General features: G+C 42.3%; 1 long non-coding RNA gene across 1 annotated transcript; it reads left to right on the top strand.

Annotated features, from left to right (window-relative positions):
• Positions 1 to 1,589: 1,589 nt before the first annotated feature.
• LOC129624143 (uncharacterized) lies at positions 1,590 to 13,754 on the top strand. The gene is made up of 4 exons (XR_008700776.1): positions 1,590 to 1,719; positions 8,896 to 9,067; positions 12,177 to 12,377; positions 12,845 to 13,754. It is a non-coding gene; the product is annotated as an uncharacterized LOC129624143 (long non-coding RNA).
• The last annotated feature ends 5,870 nt before the right edge of the window (positions 13,755 to 19,624 follow it).

The raw sequence follows: 19,624 nt of genomic DNA, 5'->3' as shown, positions 1-19,624 counted from the left end.
AGTCTCAAGGGTGTGTAGTCTTCCATCCATGACTTATGACCAGCATCTACCTCTAGGCTAAGAAATGTAGGGGTTTTTTTTTTGAAATTAGATGCAATGCTTTATTTAGCACATGGCACATAATGAGGGCTTAGTAAGTTTTTGTTGGAGGAAGACAGGGGTAATAATTTAAAGATCTAAAAGGGGAAGTGGAAGTGTAGTTGATAGAGAGTGTAGATTTCATCCTTTGATAATACGAAACTAAATTTCTTTCAAATTTCTGGTCAATGTATAAAGTCATACAAAAGAAAGTCAGGGAACATTCTTTCTAAACAAGGCAAGCACATTCTTCACTATTTCCTTCCTAGGATTATAGAAGAAAACTAGGTTACGTATGTGGAAATTGGATTTTCTAAAAACTTGCTACATTTGTGAGACAAAAAATATCACTGCTGCAGCTGCTGCTGCTAAGTCGCTTCAGTCATGTCCGACTCTGTGCGACTCCATAGACGGTAGCCTGCCAGGCTCTGCCCTCCCTGGGATTCTCCAGGCAAGAACACTGGAGTGGGTTGCCATTTCCTTCTCCAATGCATGAAAGTGAAAAGTGAAAGTGAAGTCGCTCAGTCGTGTCCAACTCCTAGGGACCCCATGGACTGCAGCCTACCAGGCTCCTCCATCCATGGGATTTTCCAGGCAAGAGTAACGGAGTGGGTTGCCACTGCCTTCACAAAATATCACTAGGAACAATGAATCCTAGCCAAGACTGCCTCCTTTCTCTGCTCTTGATTACCATACTGTATCTGGTCATCAACCTTTCCATTTTAAGTGTCCTAAGAAATTATTTGTCCTTCAGCTTTGATGCAGATGAAAGGGTGCAGTGGCACTTCTCATGCAGTTTTTTTCTGTCAAAAATATCATTTTGACTTCCAGCCTTGGAGCCGAGTACTTAAAAAATCTATTGTATATGGTTAAAAAATGTTTAATTGGAGTATAGTTGATTTATAGTATTGTGTTAGTTCTCATGTATAGAAAAGTGATTCAGTTACACATATATAAAAATATTTTTCAGATTATTTTCCATTATAGTTTAGTACAAGATGTTGAATATAGTTCCCTGTGTTATGAAATAAATCCTCATTGTTTGTCTATTTTATATATAGTAGTTTGTATTCCTAATTTATCCCTCTCCTCTCTTTCCACCTTTGGTAACCATAAGCTTGTTTTCTATGTCTGTGAGTGTGTTTTTGTTTTGAATACAGGTTCATTTGTATTATTGAAATTTTAAATTAAAAATTATTGTATACAAATATTGATGTTCTCTTTTGGAATAAGTTGCATGGAAGTTGCTTTAGTCCAGCTAAAGGTAGAATTCCATTTTTTTTCCCTCTTAAAGATAATTTTGAAATGAGCTTCTGGTTAATAAAATCTGGGTTACACTCCCTCGCACACTTTTCTTTTTCCTAGCACAAAGCACAGAATAACTGCAGCTACCCCGCCTCTGGATGCGCAGTTTCAGCAGGTGCACGGCGTCCCCCACCCGACCGTGTCCCCTGGCCACACTCCCTCCATCTGGTTGTGGTCAGTCCGATTCGCCGCCAGGCGGCGCTTGAGTGCAGCCCGCTCCGGCAATCCGGCAGCAAGGCTCAGCTGCCAGCCCTCCTCCTGGCTGATGAGACGTTTCTATGGCAGCCAAGCGCATCAAACTTTGGCCGGCCAGTGCACCTAGGGCACCAGGGCAAGGTCAGGACTACCTGCGGATGGGGCGCGGGGCGGGGGAGGCGGGGAGGTGGTTGGGTGCGTATTTTCACTTTGCAGCCTGTGGAGCTGTGGGCCAGACGCATCCGGAAACTTTTTCCTTTCCTGCGGTTTACTTCTGTCTAATTTTTAACTGTATTATGCGCTCCTCTTTTGTTTCCCTCCATTAGGTCACCAGGTACTAAACTGCACTTTAGCAGAAAAAAAAAGTGGGGCCCCTGGCGATGTTCACCATCCTAGTGTGAAAGCAGGGCTTGGGCCTAAGAGGCCCACCCTTCACTGCAGCTGCCTGAGAAGCTCGCAAAGGGCTCCCTGTGGCCAAAAGCATGTTTCTGGTTTGGGTTGGGTTTTCTTGTAGTATGTGTGTGTGTGTGTGTGTGTGTGTGTGTGTATGTGTGTGTGTGTGTGTGTACCCGCGCATGGTCACTCAGTCGTGTCTGACTTTACCACTCCATGGATTGTAACCCACCAGGATCTTCTGCCCATGGGGTTTCCCAGGCAAGAATACTGGAGTGGGTTGCCATTTCCTACTCCAGGGGATCTTCCAGGCCCAGGGATCAAACCTTCCAGGCTCCTGCATTGCAAGAGAGTTCTTTACCGCTGATCCAAATATACATAACGAATTTTATCATCTTGAGCATTTTTGTGTGTACAGTTTAGTGGCATTAAGTAATCACAGTACTGTGCAACCATACCACTAGTATTTCCAGAGCCTCTTCACCACCCTCCAAACTGAAACTTTGTACTAATTTGTGATTCTGGGATTTATTATAAATGTATATATTTGGATGTCCTCCAGTTTTTGGCTCAAAGCTCCTAAAACCCAAGGAATTTCCTAAGTGAACCTTGAAGCTGTTCTTTGTGTTAATAAGATAGTTTTTGATTGCACCTAAGTGGGAGGGGAGCTGGTTGCCTGGGGAACTGGTTGATTAGAGGATTGGCACTTTCAGTCTTCCCCTCCCCCACCATATTCAGGTTAGGGAAAAAGGGCTGGAAGTTGACTCAGTCACCAATGGCCAATGATTTAATCCATCATGTCTATAAATGACATCTCTTTAAATACCGGAAAGGACAGGGTTGGGAGAGCTTCTGGGTTGGTGAACACGTGGTGTTATGGGAAGACTAGATGGTTTAGAGAGGCCTTGGAAGCTCTCCACTCTTGCCCATGCCTTGCCCTGTGCATCTCTTCCATCTGGCTGTTTCTCAGTTATACCTTTTTATAATAAACTGGCCATCTGGTAAGTAGAATATTTCTCTGAGTTCTGTGAGCTGCTCTAGGAAATTAATTGAACCCAAGGAAGGTGTGGGTCACTGGGCTCTCTATGGTCTATAATTGGTCAGTCAGAAGCACAGGAGAAGGCAATGACAACCCACTCCAGTACTCCTGCCTGGAAAATCCCATGGGCGGAGGAGCCTGGTGGGCTGCAGTCCACGGGGTCGCTGGGAGTCAGACACAACTGAGCGACTTCACTTTCTCTTTTCACTTTCAGGCATTGGAGAAGGAAATGGCAACCCACTCCAGTGTTCTTGCCTGGAGAATCCCAGGGACGGGGGAGCCTGGTGGGCTGCCGTCTATGGGGTCGCACAGAGTCGGACACGACTGAAGCAACTTAGCAGCAGCAGCAGCAGCAGCAGCAGGTACTATGAGAATTGCTTGTTGGTTCAGTGGGGAAAGCCTGGACATGTTGGAATTGGATGTAGAATCTTGCCATTGAACAGTAATTCTCCCTTCCCCCCCGCCCCCCAACTCGCAGCCTTGGGTAACCTCTGCTTTCTGCCTCCATGAATCTGACTATTCTAGGTGCCTCATGTAAATGGAGTCATATAATATTTGTTCTTCTGTGACTGGCTTATTTCACTTAGCATAATGTCTTCAAAGAAAAGGAAATGGCAACCCACTCCAGTATTCTTGCCTGGAGAATTCCATAGACAGAGGAGCCTGGCTGGCTACAGTCCATGGGGTCACAAAAAGTCAGACTCACAAAGAGTCTGAGTGACTAATGCTAATGCCAATGTCTTCAAGGTTCATCTAGGCTGTACTGTGTATCAGAATTTCATTTCTTTCTAATGTTGAATATATTCCATTGTGTGTAGATATCACATTAATAGATCTGTTCATCCATCTAAGGCATTTGGGTTGTTTTTTTTCTTTTGCTATAGTGAATAATGGGCTTCCCTGATAGCTCAGTTGGTAAAGAATCCGACTATAATGCAGGAGACCCCAGTTCGATTCCTGGGTCAGGAAGATCCACTGGGGAAGGGATAGGCTACCCACTCCAATATTCTTGGGCTTCCCTTGTGGCTCAGCTGGTAAAGAATCTGCCTTTGATGCGGGAGACCTGGGTTTGATCCCTGGGTTGGGAAGATCCCCTGGAGGAAGGAAAAGGCTACCCACTCCAGTATTCTGGCCTGGAGAATTCCATGGCCTGTATAGTCCATGGGATTGCAAAGAGTCAGACATGACTGAGCAACTTTCACTTATAGTGAATAATGCTGCTGCAAACATTGGTGTACAAGTATCTGCTGAATCCCTGCCTTTAATTATTTTGGGTACATACCTAGAAGTGGAATTGTTGGATCATAAGGTAATCCCATGTTTAGCTTTTTGTGGAATTCCCATACTGATTTCCACAGTGATACTGTGGAAAATTCTGAAAGAGATGGGAATACCAGACCACCTGACCTGCCTCTTGAGAAACCTATATGCAACAGTTAGAACTGGACATGGAACAACAGACTGGTTCCAAATAGGAAAAGGAGTTCATCAAAGCTGTATATTGTCACCCTGCTTATTTAATTTATATTCAGAGTACATCATGAGAAACGCTGGGCTGGAAGAAGCACAAACTAGAATCAAGATTGCCGGGAGAAATATCAATAACCTCAGATATGCAGATGACACCACCCTTATGGCAGAAAGTGAAGAACTAAATAGCCTCTTGATGAAAGTGAAAGAGGAGAGTGAAAAAGTTGGCTTAAAGCTCAACATTCAGAAAACTAAGATCATGGCATCTGGTCCCATCACTTCATGGGAAATAGATGGGGAAACAGTGGAAACAGTGGCTGACTTTATTTTTCTGGGCTCCAAAATCACTGCAGATGGTAATTGTAGCCATGAAATTTACCTAGACAGCATATTAAAAAGCAGAGGCGTTACTTTGCCAACAAAGGTCCATCTAGTCCAGGCTATGGTTTTTCCCAGTGGTCACGTATGGATGTGAGAGTTGGACTATAATGAAGGCTGAGTGCCGAAGAATTGATGCTTTTGAACTGCGGTGTTGGAGAAGACTCTTGAGAGTCCCTTGGACTGCAAGGAGATCCAATCAGTTCATCCTAAAGGAGATCAGTCCTGGGTGTTCATTGGAAGGACTGATGTTGAAGCTGAAACTCCAATACTTTGGCCACCTGATGTGAAGAGCTGACTCATTTGAAAAGACTCTGATGCTGGGAGGGATTGGGGGTAGGAGGAGAAGGGGACGCCAGAGGATGAGATGGCTGGATGGCATCACTGACTCAATGGACATGGGTTTGGGTGGACTCCGGGAGTTGGGAGTCCAACTCAACAGACTCAATGGACATGGGTTTGGATGGACAGGGAGGCCTGGCCTGCTGCGATTCATGGGGTCCCAAAGAGTCGGACATGACTGGGTGACTGAACTGAACTGAACACCATTCTTTTAAATAATAGTTTAAGATATGCTACTCATTTATTTTTTTGTGGTAGGACTTGAAGTTTAAGTCAGAAGACATGTCTATTCATGAGGAACTCACTGAGATGTTACAGAAAAGCCTGAATGAACTTTATGGCCAGCCCAATAAAACTTAAGAAAATAAACCATTTAAATCTAGCACCTGTTTACCTTGAAGTATATTCAAATTTATGTGGCTGTTATTCATTCATTTGCTCAACAGGGAGTTAGTTAGACTTCCAGGAGGGTGGAGGGCAGTGTCCTACCTGCTCTGGGTTGTTGTTTTTAAATGAACCCAGGTGTCTGTCCTTGAGGTGAAGTCCGTCAGAAGTAGAGGGATTTCCTTGCTCTTTTTTCATATTGAAGTATAGTTGATTTACCAGAGAAGGCAATGGCACCCCACTCCAGTACTTTTGCTTGGAAAATCCCATGGATGGAGGAGCCTGTTAGGCTGCAATCCATGGGGTCGCTAAGAGTCGGACACGACTGAGCGACTTCACTTTCACTTTTCACTTTCCTGCATTGGAGAAGGAAATGGCAACCCACTCCAGTGTTCTTGCCTGGAGAATCTCAGGGATGGGGGAGCCTGGTGGGCTGCCGTCTATGGGGTCCCACAGAGTCGGACACGACTGATGCGACTTAGCATAGCATAGTTGATTTACAATGTTGTGTTAATTACTTTTGTACAGCAAAATGATTTGCCTCTTACATCTCCTGCATTAGCATGTGGGTTCTTTACCAGTAACGCCACCTGGGAAGCCCAAGCATATATATTCTTTTTTAAAAATATTCTTTTTCCATTGTGGTTTATCATAGGATATTGTACATAGTTCTCTGTGCTCTATAGTAGAACCTTGTTGATTTTCAATTCTGTATATTATAACATATCTGCAGTGCCAACTTCCCACTCCACCCTTCCCCCAACACCTTCCCCCTTGGCAAGCACCAGTCTGTTCTCTATGTCTGTGATTCTGTTTCATAAATAGGCTTATTTGTGTCATATTTTAGATCCCAAGATATATATGTAATATAATATGGTATTTGTCTTTTTCTGACTTACTTCACTTAGTATGATAATCTCTGTAGTTACACCCACGTTGTTGCAAATGGCATTATTTCATTGTTTTTTTTATGGCTGAGTAGTATCCATTATTGGAGAAGGCAATGGCACCCCACTCCAGTACTCTTGCCTGGAGAATCCCCGGGACAGGGGAGCCTGGTGGGCTGCTGTCTGTGGGCTGCACAGAATCAGACATGACTGAAGTGACTTGCCAGCAGCAGCAGCAGCATCCATTATATGTATGTATCACATATTCTTTACCCATTCATCTGTCGATGAACATTTAGGGTGTTTCCAGTCTTGGCTGTTGTGAATAATGCTACATGTATCTTTTTGAACTATACTTTTGTCCAGATATATGCCCAGGAGTGGGATTGCTGGATCATAGGTAATTCTAGTTTTAGTTTTCTGAGAAGCCTCCATACTGTTTTCCATAGTGGCTATACCAACTTACATCCCCAGTTACAGTGTAGGAGGGTTCCCTTTTCTCCACATCCTCTCCAGCATTTATTATTCATAGACTTTTAAGTGATGGCCATTCTGACCAGTGTGAGGCGTTACCTCATTGTCTTTTTGATTTGCATTTCTCTAATAATTATCGATATTGAGCATTTTTTCATGTATCTATTGGCCTTCTTATTTCTTCTTTGGAGAAATGTCTGTTTGGGTCTTCTGCTCATTTTTCCATTGCTCTGTTTGGTTTTGGGGACTCATTTGCTCTTGATTACAATATAGCACTTTGTTAAAGGGTCCAAGGGACACCCTAGTGTTGTAAGTATGTTTTTGACCTCCACCTCCACCTTGGGCAGGTGGATCCAATTAATTCCATGAAGCAACTGAAGGCCAATCTGTTTCTAAAATTATTGGTTTAAAAATCAGTCCATGTTTGTTTGCATCTGTCTTTGCCTTCAGAATGTTCTACGTCTTCTCACAAATAATGGGATATACGTGTGTCTTCACTTTCACTTTTCACTTTCATGAGTTGGAGAAGGAAATGGCAACCCACTCCAGTGTTCTTGCCTGGAGAATCCCAGGGATGGGGGAGCCTGGTGGGCTGCCGTCTATGGGCTCGCACAGAGTCGGACATGACTGAAGCGACTTAGCAGCAGCAGCAGCAGCAGGATCTCTCTCACATATATCACAGATAGGAGATATTCCTCAATTCCTCAAAACCATGGGACAGGGAGCATGTTTAGAATATTGATATATATTTTAATGAAATACAGAGTTTAGTAACAGGAGGCTGAGACTCTTATGCTTTCTAGCCCTAATGGTGCCTCTCAGAGTCAGGGGACATTTGACTCAGACCAGCCCTGTCCATCTCCAGGGGAAGTGGACTTTGAGCTTAGGGGTTGAGAAGGAGGCACTGAAGAAGGTGTGGCTCAAAGGCTGCCCCCCAGTATACAGGAAGGTGTACGGATCCAATTGTGCTTAGTTCAATTGTTTCCTATCCCTCCTACTACATGTAGTTTTTTTTTCTCTTACTAATTGCTTGAAAGTGGCGTAAATGAGAGCTTCCAAATCTGCTCTGGGCTCTTGTAATAAAAGCCCTGAGATTTTAATTCAGAGCCCTGAGGTTGTAAGTTTTATATCTCATTTGCTTTAGATCATCAATTGCCAACCTTACAAATGGTGGGATCACCTGGGCAGGTTTTAAGCCATGCTAGTGCTCAGGCTAGTGCTTGACTCCCCAAGGTTTCCATGTAAATAGTGTGTCTGGGCCTCAAACACCCCAGGAGATTCTATTATGCAGCCAGAGTTGAGAATCACTGCTTTGGAAAGATTTCAAGGGCTGATTTAATTAATTCTCCCATGTTTTGGAGCCCTATACAGTCCTATCTGTAGAATTGGATCCTTTCTTCCATCTCTTTAAAAAGCATATGTATATATGCATGCATGCTAAGTCACTTATGTTGTATCTGGCTCTTTGTGACCCTATGGACCATAGCCTGCTAGGCTTCTCTGTTCATGGGATTCCTTAGGCAAGAATACTGGAGTGGGTTGCCAGGCCCTCCTCCAGAGGATCTTCCTGACCCAGGGATCAAACCCACTTCTCTTATTTCTCCTGCATTAGCAAGCGGGTTCCTTACCACTAGTGCCACCTGGGAAGCCCTTAAATACATACATGCTTTAAATCCACACACACACTCACACATACAGCAATCAACCTCTTTCAGTTCTGCTTTCTTTATGGAAGCTAACTTATAGTTCTAGTCTTTTTTCCCTCTAGGAGTCCCCTGAAGCTTCTCCCTTGCAGTTGAGCTGTAATATTTTTTAGTTGGTGTTGGTCCTGAAGGCATATGGAATTACTTAGTGGTTTTCTGACTTTCCTTTCTGATTTAGGCTCTGAGATTGACTTGCTTGTCTTCATAGAGGCAATGACATCGTTTGTTTTTATTTCTATTTTTGAAGGTGAAGATATTTGCTCCTAATGCTGAGCAGATGCGCATCATTAATCACTTGGAAGAGAGCCCAGCAGAAGAGAGGACAAATGTGCTGGAGGAAAGCGCCAGGAGGGCCAATGAGGATGCACTAGACTTGGCAGACCTGAAGTTCAGCGAGCTCGGTGCTGTTGGTGTGCCTGGTGAGTGAGCTGAAAGCTGTGAGGCCAACTGTTCATTTTAATTAATGCGCGCTGACTTCCAAACCCTCTTCCCATAACAGTGGTGCAGACTCAGCTACCATTTTGAACCCCTGTTCCAGGCTCTGACTCTGGCACATTAGAGACACTTGAAGAGTTTTTAAAACCTCCCAGTGCCAAAATTACTGCAGATGGTGACTGCAGCCATGAAATTAAAAGATACTTACTCTTTGGGAGAAAAGTTACGACCAACCTAGACAGCATATTAAAAACCAGAGATGTTACTTTGCCAACAAAGGTCCGTCTAATCAAGGCTATGGTTTGTCCAGAAGTCATGTATAATGTGAGAGTTGGACTATAAAGAAAGCTGAGTACTGAAGAATTGATACTTTTGAACCATGGTGTTGGAGAAGACTCTTGAGAGTCAGTCCCTTGGACTGTAAGGAGATCCAATCAGTCCATCCTAAAGGAAATCAGTCCTGAATATTCATTGGAAGGACTGATGCTAAAGCTGAAACTCCAGTACTTTGGCCACCTGACATGAAGATCTGACTCATTTGAAAAGACCCTGATGCTGGGAAAGATTGAAGATGGAAGGAGACGGGGATGACAGAGGATGAGATGGTTGGATGGCATCACTGACTCAATGGACATGAGTTTGAGGAAACTCATGTTGGAAGTTGGTGATGGACAGGGAAGCCTGGCATGCTGTAGTCCATGGGGTTGCAAAGAGTTGGACACGAGTGAGCCTCTGAACTGAACTAGATGCCCAGATGGGCTTCACTGGTGGCTCAGATGGCAGAGAATCTGCCTGCAACGCAGGAGACCTGGGTTCAATCCCTGGGTTGGGAGGATCTCCTGGAGAAGGGGATGGTTACCCATTCCAGTATTCTTGCCTGGAGAATTCCATGGGAAGAGAAGCCTAGTGACTTTGGGGTCACAAAGAGTCGGACACAACTGAGCAACTAACACACACACACACACACACACACACACACACACACACGTGCAATGGCTGGGTCACACCTGAGACCAGTTACATTGGACTCTGAGGGTAGAAACAAAATTTAGTGGGTTTTTTGATGTTCCCCAGATAATTCTACTGTGCAGCCAAGTTTGAGAACCAAGTGCTCTACTAGAATGACCAATGGCTGCACCTGGAATCCCTTGGTGAGCTTCAAAACCATCAATGCCCATGTCCTTATGGCTTGGATATTGGAATTAAGATTCCCAGATGATTTTCATATGCAGACAAGGTTTGGAACCCTCAACCTAGACCAGTGTGTCTCTAACCTCAAAGAGTATATGAGTCACCCAGAGATGTTGCACTGCAGATTCTGATTCGGCTCCTAGGTAACAGGTGGCATTTGGAATACAGTCCCCATTCTGGTTTAGGAAATCACAGCAGAGGACTGTCTGTTTCTGGGCCTTTTATGTGCGGGAATCACTTACACATAGGTGACTCCATCTTTTCAAAGACTGATTTACAAATACAACTGTCTTAGATATTTTTGACTTCTTTTCATCTAGTTCCCTTCGGAAGGAACTATATGTTATGTATTGCTTTTTCAAAGTAAAATCAGTTTTAAGATTAAGTATTCACAATATTCTGATATATTGGGAGGCAATTTGGAAATGTCCCACAGTGAGAAATGGGGTCCTTGTTTTATTAATAGATTAGGAGTGTGTTGCTCCTAATCCTAATATGTGGATACTTACATTGGGTTGACCAAAAAGCTCATTGGGGTTTTTCCATAAAATGTTACAGGAAAACACAAACAAACTTTTTGGCCAACCTAGTACATCTCTGTCTAAATAGGTTGCTTAGCGCTCCTTTACATATACAGTATTCTGGGTATCTATTGCTGTGTTACAAATACCACCAAACCTTAGTGGTTTAAGCAATAATCTATTACCTCTCCTACATCTGAAGGTTGACTAGGCTTATCTGGATTTGCTTAAGATTGCTCACGCAGTTCAGTCCGAGTGGCTGGGGCTGCAAACCTCTGAAGGTTTCGCTGGGCTGGGAAGCACCACAATGCTGTTATCACTCCCAAGTCTGGTGCCTGAGCTGAGATTGGCTGGAACAGTTGAGGGCTGGCTAGGCAGCAGTCTTGAGCTTCCTTAGAACCCACAGACCTCAGGTGCTCAAGTTGTTCATGTGCGAGCTAGCGTTGTTCAGAGCAAGGATTCCAAGAAAACCAGGCTTCCCTCTTATGATTAGCCAAGATGTTCCTCAGCATCGCTTCTGCTACATTCTGTTGATCAACAGTGACACCTGATTCAAGGCGAGGAATAAAAGGGCATGAGTATTGAGATGCATGGACACCATCTTTGGAGACTTGCTATATATTATATATATATATATACAAAGTTTATCATGTAAACAAATTGAAATGTTTACTTACAAAACCCCATGGAGAGTGAGGGAAATTGATTATATTTGAGTTGCTGGTGTTTTGAGAATTTACTCTTTTCTTCCTTTACAAATAGGTTTGCCCTAAGACAACTTTAGAAAGATTATTGCCTGTCAGATGCTAAAATTAGAGTCTTCGCATCTAACACAGCATTACTTTCAAAATCAATAAAAAATTACTCTTATTAAAAACTTTTATTCTAACACACAAAAAAGAGATTTTTGTTTTTAAGAGAAATAAAATTATCTCAAAAACCATATACTTTTACTTTGTACCAAACTTGAAATATTTAGCAAAAATTAGTGTCCTGATAGGCATTCTAGCCTGTGATAGAATTTCATGCTGTTGATGTATAATATTTATCTTTATTATTATTAGCTTACTATAAACCCTTTATATCTGTCTATAATGTTCACTCTCTCCATTACACTGAAGCCATAATGATTAGGTCCTGGTTCTAGCATTTGGCACCAATTTTTACAAAAACATCTCTGAGTCACTTTGACAAATATAGATTGCTATCCTGACTTTAATGAATTAAAGTCTTAACTCCACAGGAGTTTAAAGGAATGCTATTTTTCCATCTGATTCACGTTATCGCTCTTACATGCCTTAATTCTTTGCTTAAGATTTAATTGTTCATAGGTTTGTTTTGTCAGCTGCCTCAAATAATCCCGGATCCCCTGTCTTTGCAGGCAGTTTTGGGGTGGCCCAGAACTGCACGGTCAACAGTTCTGTGAAGGACACTTCACGCCTTCCACTGTGCTAAGAAGCCCACGAGCTGGTGCTGCATTGCCCTGCACTGGCAGCTGAAACCGTCCTGTTTGTGAAGTCACAGTGGGTCAGGATAATATTGGGGATGGAGGGGAAGAAAAGGATGAAAAGCTTCCTGTCGGGTAAGCACTTTTCTATTTCCCTTCCTCTGGATGAATATAAGTGTAGCTGCTTTTCTGATAGCTTAATGAATTATCTTTCATTACCAGTCTGCGGTATTTGGTGATTGGCATTAATGTGGGGGCGGACATAGCAAGGGACTATAGTTTAAAGCGATAAGACCAGGTGGCATTGAATCACAGAGATGTATTCTTACAAAATACCCTGGCTTAGTCTATAAGGAGAAAATTTCAATATAGCAATTCTCTTATATGATATCATTTAGCTGCATGACTCCAATCGCGCTTACTTGAATTGTTTCCTATCGGTCCTAGTTCATAAAGCCTTCCTTTCTCTTACTAACTGGCTGGTTCATTGAAGCCTCTCGTTGGGACGGATTCCTTATGTGCACAGTGCCTGTGAGCTTTTGTTCTGAATATTGCTGTGTTTGAGTGGCCAGTGCGAGCTATAATTTTAACTCTCTTCACAGCCATGCTGGCAGGTGCCTAAGAAACATTTTCTCCCACTTGGTTAGATCTCCTCTTCTGGTAGGTTTGCTGATGCAGACCCAGCAGAAGCCTGGATGCAAACACAGCTGCTGGGATGTGAGAGGATCCTTCAGGATACGGCCAACAAAACGGCTCATATGTGTGCCTAGGTGGCGTGGCCCCTCGCATGAAAACTGTGATGGAATAGGACCAATGAGGGGGTGTTTTATCATGTGTTTGAACAGTGATACCTCTCTAGCATTTAGAAGAACTTGTTCAAGGAGAAATATTTTTGCTCCAAACAGTTGCATCACACACTTTACTAGTTGATTATAGGCACTTTCAATGCGATCTTGACTCAAAAGATGAAATAGCTATCATTGAATTATCCAGCTATCCTTGGTTTTTGACAAGCATGTGGTCATTTTTATTTTTCACTTGTTAAAGTCAGAAGCACTGTTTTCATGCCATGTTTTATGAGGATGGGTGTTGGACTGGTCCAAAGGCTTTATTCTGAACTTCCAGGTTGGAGTCTGGGAACTTGGCACTTGACCCACTCCCTAACTGATAAAGATGATTCACTTTGCTTAGATTGTGCACACAATGTGATTATGCTGAACACCTGCTTTCCTTCTTGGAGTTTGGAATTTTGGTTGTTATTGGGCAGAGGATACCTTTATGACCAGCTGCTTATCAGAACTTTGGGTGGTGAGTCCCTTCCCAGGGAAGTCATGTGAAACACACTTTACTGCCCTCTTCTCTGCTGGAGAAAGAGGCACATTCACGCAGCTCCTCACTGGAGAGAAGGAGCCTTGAAATCCTATGGAGGGGATTCTCCAGACTCTGCCTGTGTCTTTTTCTCTTGTTGATCTTATCATATGTCCTTTGACGATAGTAAACTTTAGCCAGGAGCACAGCCTTATGCAGAGCCCCATGAGTTCTTTCGGTACGCACTTGAATGTGAGCATGGTCTTCAAGTGAAAGTGTTAGTCACTCAGTCATGTCTGACTCTTTGTGAACCTGTGGACTGTAGCCTTCCAGGCTGCTCTGTCCATGAAGTTCTCCAGGCAAGAATAGTGGAGTGGGTTGCCAGTCCCTTCTCCAGGAGATCTTTCCTACTTAGGGATCAAACCCAGATCTCCCACATTCCAGGCAGATTCTTTACCATCTGAGTCACCTGGGAAACCCGTGTATGATCTTTAGGATCCCCTAATATATACCAGCCCTCGAGCTCCCCAGAGCTGGCAAAGCTGTGTCTGGTGACCGAGGTCCCTTGGCTCAAGATCATGGACCTGGGCTAAGGATGCAGACATACAGAGAAGGAGCTGGCATGTAAACCTCTCCTGTGAGCTGGAGCCTGTGTCCCAGTCTCATGGTGGGTTTTCTCTCTGGCTGTCTGGCCTATCACATGAACAGTGGGCTAAAGGAGACAAGTGGGAGGAAACAGACGTTTGCCACGATGCTTAGATGGCCCAAGCCCTGTCTTGGGCTTTCTCAAGATGGAAGAGCTCACAGGGCTGTCCCTTGTTCCCCAGCCTCATGGAAGGAAGATATATGGACTCACCTTTAACTCTCTCAGTTCATCCAAAGTCTCCACCAGCACTGTGGCTCTAAAATGCCCTAGCTTTTTAAAAGGAAGCAGCTAGAAAAGAATGTGGGGAGCCAGTCTCCCTCCTCCTCTCCCTCCTCTATTTTTTTGGCATGTGGTAAGGTGAGGGTGGACGGTGTACGGGGCTGTCAGTGAAGAGGACCCTACAGTTCTCCCTGTAGACCCATGTTCCCTGATGTTTTCTCCTGCCTTCAGCTAATTCAGTGGGTATAACGGCCAGTGTCAAGGTCACCTTGAGTGCTGTTGTCCCCCTCAGGGGAGATTGTCTTCAACCCCTGCTATTGGTCTGAAGCAACCTTCAGGGATGTTAAAAGATAGACTGAGTCATATTAAAAATTTTAAAAGGGTTTAGTGAAGTGAAAGTCACTCTGTTATGTCTGACTCTTTGCGATCCCATGGAATATACAGTCCATGGAATTCCCCAGGCCAGAATATTAGAGGGGGTAGCCTTTCCCTTCTCCAGGGGATCTTCCCAACCCAGGGATTGAACCCAGGTCTCCCGCATTGCAGGCGGATTCTTTACCAGCTGAGCCACAAGGGAAGTCTCCTAGCTATTGTAAATAGTGCTGCAGTGAACGTTGGAGTACATGTGTCTTTTTCAATAATTGTTTCCTCAGAGTGTATGCCCAGTAGTGGGATTGCTGGGTCATATGGTAGTTTTATTCCCAGTTTTTAAAGGAATTCCCATACTGTTCTCTGTAGTGACTGTATCAATTTGCATTTCCACCAACATCACAGTTCAAAAGCATCAATTCTTTGGCCCTCAGCTTTCTTTTGGTCCAACTCTCACATCCATACATGACTACTGGAAAAACCGTAGCTTTGACTATATAGACATTTGCCGGTAAAGTAATGTCTCTGCTTTTTAATATGCTGTCTAGGTTGGTTATATCTTTTCTTCAAAGTAGCAAGCATCTTTTAATTTCATGGCTGCAATCACCATCTGCAGTGATTTTGGAGCCCAAGAAAATAAAGTCTGTCACTGTTTCTATTGTTCCCCATCTATTTGCTATGAAGTGATGGACAAAAGGGCATGATCTTAGTTTTTTGAATGCTGAATCCATGTAATACAGAGCCAGTGATAAGAAAATTCTACATTTATAAGTACTATTTTTATTATATCCTATAAATTTTGATATGTGGCATTTTTGTTATTGGTTAGTTCTAAATGTTTTATAATTTTCTCTAAAACTTTTTTGTGATTTGAGTTATTTAGAGGAATTGTTTATTTCTAAATGTTTCAGGCTTTTCTGATTGTATTTTTACATTGATTTTTTTCAACTTAAAAATGTTTTTTGAAAGTTTTAATAAATTTTTTTATTGGAATATAGTTGATTTACAATGTTATATTAGTTTCAGCAAAGTGAATCAGTTTTACATATACATATGTCCACTCTTTTTTTGCTTCTTTTCCCATATAGGCCATTACAGAGTACTGAGTGGAATTCCCTGGACTGTATAGTAGGTCCTTATTAGTTATCTATTTTATATATGGGCTTCCCCTATGGCTCAGACAGTATAAGATTCTGCCTGCAATGTAGGAGACACTGGTTCCATCCCTGGGTCAGAAGGTTCCTTGGAGAAGGAAATGGCAACCCACTCCACTATTCTTGCCTGGGAAATCCCATGGACATAGGAGCCTTATGGACTATAGTCCACAGGGTCACAAAGAATTAAATACGTAGTGTGTATGTGTCAAAACCAATCTCCTGATTTATTATATTGATTTTTAACTTGATTGCATTGTGATTAGAGAAAATGACCTGGATGATCCAGTGCTTTTAAAAGTTGAGACTTACTTTATACCCAAATATGTGGTCCATTTTTATAAATGCTCTGTGAGGTTTTTATAAGATTGTGAACTCTCTAGTTGTTGAGTGCATAGTATATATCCATTAGATAAAACATGTTGAGTGTGTTTAAATCTTTTATAGTCTGTTTATTTTTGGTTTCCTTGAAATATAAACTTCTATGCTGCTGCTGCTGCTGCTGCTGCTGCTAAGTCACTTCAGTCATGTCCGACTCTGTGCGACTCCATAGACGGCAGCCCATGAGTCTCCCCCGTCCCTGGGATTCTCCAGGCAAGAACACTGGAGTGGGTTGCCATTTCCTTCTCCAATGCATTAAAGTGAAAAGTGAAAGTGAAGTTGCTGAGTCTTGTCCGACTCTTAGCGACCCCATGGACTGCGGCCCACCAGGCTCCTCCATCCATGGGATTTTCCAGGCAAGAGTACTGGAGTGGGGTGCCATTGCCCTCTCCAAACTTCTATAGGAGAAATGTTAAAATTCTTTCAGTATAATATTGGATTTATCTATTTCTCTTTGCAGTTTAGTAGTATTTAGATGCATAAGTTTAGAATTATTTTAGTTCTCTACAACTACTAAGTCGCTTCAGTCGTGTCTGACTCTGTGTGACCCCATAGACGGAAGCCCACCAGGCTCCCCTGTCCCTGGGATTCTTCAGGCAAGAACACTGGAGTGGGTTGCCATTTCCTTCTCCAATGCATGAAAGTGAAAAGTGAAAGTGAAGTTGCTCAGTCATATCCGACTCTTAGCGACCCCATGGACTGCAGCCTACCAGGCTCCTCCGTCCATGGGATTTTCCAGGCAAGAGTACTGGAGTGGGGTGCCATTGCCTTCTCCGTTAGTTCTCTAATGGCTTCAATTTATCATTATTATCTTTTTTCTAGTAAAATGTTTTTTGCTTGAATTCTTTTTTAATATTTAATTCTAGCTTTCTTTTTTAATATCTATCTACATTTCCCTCATCTTTTTTACTTTCAGCTTTTCTTTATCTTTATGTGTCTTGAATAAAGTACATAATTGGATTTTTAAAATGCCTTCCAGTAATACCAAAAGTAAGAACAAAAATTATTTTTAAAAATGGCAAAAAAATACTTAATCAAATTTAAAAGTTTTGCTCTTCAAAATACACCATTAAAAATACAGTAAGACAAGCCACAGATTGGTAGATAATATTTGTAAAACATGTATTTATTAAAGAATTATGGTCAGATTAGAAAATGAAGTCTTAAAACTCAATAAGAAGACAACCTAATTAAAATAATAGGCAAAAATGGACAAGAATTAGTCATCAGGAAAATGCAAATTAAAACCACAATGAGATACAATTATATACTCACTGCTGCTGCTGCTAAGTCACTTCAGTCGTGTCCGACTCTGTGCGACCCCATAGATGGCAGCCCACCAGTCTCCCCCGTCCCTGATTCTCCAGACAAGAACACTGGAGTAGGTTGCCATTTCCTTCTCCAATGCATGAAAGTGAAAAGTGAAAGTGAAGTCACTCAGTCGTGTGCAACTCTTCGCGACCCCATGGACTGCAGTCTACCAGGCTCCTCTGTCCATGGGATTTTCCAGGCAAGAGTACTGGAGTGGGGTGCCATTGCCTTCTCCGTATATACTCACTAGACTGGCTAAAATGAGAAAGACTGATAATTCCAAAGTTTGGTGAAAATAAGGAGAAACTGAAACCATCATACTTTGCTGGTGGAAATGTAATGTGATAAAGCTACTTTGGAAAACAGTTTTTAATAAAGATAAATATGTACTTACCAAATGATCCAGCATTCCTGCTCCTGGGACTCCACCCAAGAGTAATGGAAAGATATGTCCCCAGAAAGATATGTTTGTGAATGTTCATAGACGCATTATTCATAGCAGCCCCAAAGTGGAAACTATCTACCTTCTCTTTAACCAATGAATGGGTAAACAAATGTGCTATATCCATATGGTGGGGTGCTACTCAGCAATGAAAGGGAATAAAGTACTTATACATATGTGGAAAAAATCTTAAAACTCTTATGCTAAGTGAAAGAGCCAGACACGTAAGACTATATATTGTATGGTTCCATTTACATGAAATGTTGGAAAAAGACAAAACTGTAGAGATAGAAAACAAATCATTGGCTGCTGAGGACTGGAGATGGGAGTGAGAATTGAGTGCAAGCAGGCCTAAGGGGTGTTTGGAAGTGGTAGTTTTCCAAAACTGAGTTGCAGAAATATTTTCATGACTCTATGCATTTAAAAACTCATAAAATGTAAAATGAATGAATTGTGACAAGTAAAGTAGTTGTTAATAAAACAAACATTTAAAAGAATGTGTTCATGGTTGTTGCATCTTTTTAACTGGAGCATTTAGTCCATTTACTCTTTTTGTAGTTATAGATATATTTGGATTTTTTTTCCTGTCATTTTATATTGTCAAATATATTTTATATATTTATTTCTTTTCCCCTTCCTTTCTTACTTTACTTTGGATTATTTTTACCTAATTCTTTATTTCTTCTTCTATTAACCTGGAAGTGATACATTCTGCTGCTGCTGCTGCTAAGTCGCTTCAGTCGTGTCCAACTCTGTGCGACCGCATAGATGTTAGCCTACCAGGCTCCCCCATCCCTGGGATTCTCCAGGCAAGAACACTGGAGTGGGTTGCCATTTCCTTCTCCAATGCATGAAAGTGAAAAGTGAAAGTGAAGTCGCTCAGTCTTGTCCAACTCTTAGCAACCCCATGGACTGCAGCCTACCGGGCTCCTCCATCCATGGGATTTTCCAGGCAAGAGTACTTTAATATAGTCACCCTAGAAATGTCAACATACACACTTGCAAGTCAAAGTCTAGAGTTAATAGCTTGCCCTTTTCTTGGACAATGCAAGGAATTTAGAATACATGAACTTTAATAACTTCCTGCTTATGTATATATAATACTAATGTGGCAATTTTAACCCCTCAAGACATTTTAATTGTTTTATACAGTTTAATATTATTTGACTGTCCACATATATGCTATGTTTTGGCTGTCCTACTTTATTACATCTCAGATTCTACATCCATGATATTAGTCTCAAAATTTTTTTTATAATGAAAGGTGATAGATTGTATTAAGAATACTGCTTTTAGAGTCAAACTGCTTTATTTTTTATACTTTAAAAAAAATAAAGCATAACTAGAGGGATACCCCGAACCACGCCCAGTGTCACACCTAGTCAGTGGCAGAAGCAGGATTTGAAACAATGAAGCCCTTATTTTAAACCCAATAGCATCTCCTCCATTGTGAAGTGCCGGAGTCCAGCTCCAGCAGCCAGAGAATGAGCCTGAAGGGATGGGCGGTGTCGGTGAGAAACAACATAGCCTCTCAGTTTTCTTGGACTGCATA

Source organism: Bubalus kerabau, chromosome 12 (genome assembly GCF_029407905.1).
Source record: "Bubalus kerabau isolate K-KA32 ecotype Philippines breed swamp buffalo chromosome 12, PCC_UOA_SB_1v2, whole genome shotgun sequence".
In the NCBI taxonomy this organism is placed as follows: Eukaryota; Metazoa; Chordata; class Mammalia; order Artiodactyla; family Bovidae; genus Bubalus; species Bubalus kerabau.
Note: the sequence above shows the minus strand (reverse complement) of the source record. Positions and strands in the feature narration are given on the sequence as shown.